This window comes from Hipposideros armiger, unplaced genomic scaffold, assembly GCF_001890085.2.
Source record: "Hipposideros armiger isolate ML-2016 unplaced genomic scaffold, ASM189008v1 scaffold_96, whole genome shotgun sequence".
NCBI classification, from domain to species: Eukaryota; Metazoa; Chordata; class Mammalia; order Chiroptera; family Hipposideridae; genus Hipposideros; species Hipposideros armiger.
In genome coordinates this window covers 1,629,091-1,631,490 of record NW_017731446.1, presented here as the reverse complement: position 1 = coordinate 1,631,490, position 2,400 = coordinate 1,629,091, and the positions used below count along the sequence as shown (strand labels likewise).

The 2,400-nt window shown below is 45.2% G+C and overlaps 1 long non-coding RNA gene across 6 annotated transcripts in view; it reads right to left on the bottom strand.

Moving 5' to 3' along the window:
• Positions 1–566: 566 nt before the first annotated feature.
• LOC109384547 (uncharacterized) overlaps positions 567–2,400 on the bottom strand; it is a 7,196-nt gene continuing 5,362 nt past the window's right edge. For all 6 annotated transcript variants that reach the window (XR_002124424.1, XR_002124428.1, XR_002124426.1 and 3 more), the window contains one exon: positions 567–607. This is a non-coding gene — a long non-coding RNA (uncharacterized LOC109384547). The remainder of the gene's footprint in view (positions 608–2,400) is intronic.

Below are 2,400 nucleotides of genomic sequence, written 5' to 3'. Positions count from 1 at the left end.
TCTTTTACTTTTACAATTATCAAGATATCACTGTCTCATCTTATGGGTCCATCACTTGCTACACAGGATCAGAAACATATCCCCTCTTGACAAAAAGAAGTGAGGGAAACAGCCTTTTAAATAACATTTTCTTAAAGTTTTCTTCCCCCCAGATATGTCCCTTGACAATGTTAAGCTTTATTTGTGAAAAAAAAAAAATTTTTTTTTTCACTGCATCTTGTTTTTTTTTTTTTTAAGATTTTTTATTGGGGAATTGGGGGGATGGAAACAGTGCTGGGGAATTGGGGGAAGGGGAACAGACAAGTTGCTGTCATTTTGTTCTTCAATCTAGTTGTGGAGGACGTTGCCCCACTGGCCCAAGTTAGCACCGTCATTGCGCTCTTTCCGGGCGAGGCAGACCAGTCGCCGGCTTCTGGATGGCTGCTCACCGCGGCTGCTGGCCGCTCACGCTGGCTGCTGGTGACCCACGGCAGCCCACTCCAGGTTGAGCTGTTGTTCAGCATCTTAGCTGTAGAGGGCAGTGTCACTGGCCCTCATATGTGGGATCCGAACCGGGGCCCTCTGGTGTCCCAAGCCAGTTCTTAACCATCGCGCCACTCGGCCGGCCCTGAAAATTTTTAAGAAAAGCCATTTTCCTGTTTACTTAGGAAAACTATAGGGATAAAACTTCTAATAAAGGATATAACATACTGTGTTTTTTGACAAGTTTTCTTTGGGAGAAAAATCACAATATATAGGACATTTGCTAAATAGCGTATTTCAAATTTATAAATATAACATTGTGCATGAAACATTTAAAGTTTATATAATTATAAATATAAAATTATGTAACCATTATAAATTACTACATAATTTAAGGTGTTTAATTTAGGGCTTCAGTCAAGTTTTGAGCTTTGTGGTTCAGCAGCCTTTGTGAATGCCTCTTTCCCACTTTCTTGTTTTAGAAAGACAACTCAGGTCCTCCATTTTAGACTCATTGAACACATGTGACCTAGAATCTGTTGTCAAAGATGGCCCTCACAATAGATCCCCTCCTGCATGTTCTTCTTACAATATGACTTTGACACTCTTCCTGTGAGTAGTGGAGTATATATTCCTTCCCCCTGAACCTGGACAGACCTTTGTGACAGCTCAATAAGTAGCAAACAGAGGAGGTGACTATGTAAAATGCCACTTTGTTCTCTTGTGACTCTCACTTTTGGAATGCATCCACCATGCTACGAGGAAGGCCAAGCCACATGGAGAGGCCATGTGTGTGTTCATGCTACCAGCCAGCATCAACCACTAGACATACAAGGAAGCCTCAGATGACTCCAGCTCCAGCCACAATCCGACTGCAATAAGAGGCCCAGAGAGAGACCCTCCTATCTGAACCCCCTAGAACTGCAAGATAGTGATTGTTGGTTTTTAAGTCATTGGGTTTGGATGTGGTTAGTTATGCAGTGATAAACAGGAAACATGCATTTCTTGGCTCCACTCCAAAACCCTACTAAAAGGACAGTAAGTGAATAAATATATCTAAAGGACAAAGGAAATGCAAAAGGAGGCATAGCGTATGGAAGCTGTTAACTCATTTTTGGACAATGTAACTGGCAGCTGACTTGGCAGAACAGAAAGCTAACAACAAAGTCACTGCTGGGAGTGCCATTGAGACACAGGTGTCTGGGAAGACAAGGTGAGGCTAAAGACAGGAGGATCAGCTGAGTCTCTGTAAGGAGTCATGAGTCCCTCAGGTCTCCTAACCCCACCCTATACAGACAAGTGACTGCCCTTCTCCCACCCTGGCAGCAGACAGGAATTTTATTCTCTGGAAAAAACAAGAGCTAGAAGAAACAGGTCCCCACCCCCAACACACATTCATTCTCATGCTCATATTCTCTTCTCTCTCTCAATTCAGCCTCTAGACATGAGCTACTGTTTCCTACCTGCCAAGTTCCCTTTCCATGTCAGATGAAAATGTATGCTCAATAGAAGGAATCAAAATTCTTAGAGTTCGTTTTTATTAGAACTGATGCTCTCTCAAGGTGTCTGGAAAGACCCACTATGAAGGACTTTGAATGACCCTGGCTCAGGAGTTTGGATTTTATCTGATTGGTCAGAGGTCACAAATTGATTGAGGCCCAGAACCATGCTTAAGAGATGCTGCTTGGGGGCCAGCCCAGTGGCGCGATGGTTAAGAACTGGCATGGGACGCCAGAGGGCCCGGGTTCGGATCCCACATATGAGGGCCAGTGACACTGCCCTCCACAGCTCAGATGCTGAACAACGGCTCAACCTGGAGCTGGGCTGCTGTGAGTTGCCGGCGAAGGCGTATGCTGCAGCCCCTGTGGCAGTGGGTTGCCATGGGCTACCATGTGTAGCCAGCAGCCAGCGTGAGCGGCCAGCAGCCAGCGTGAGCGG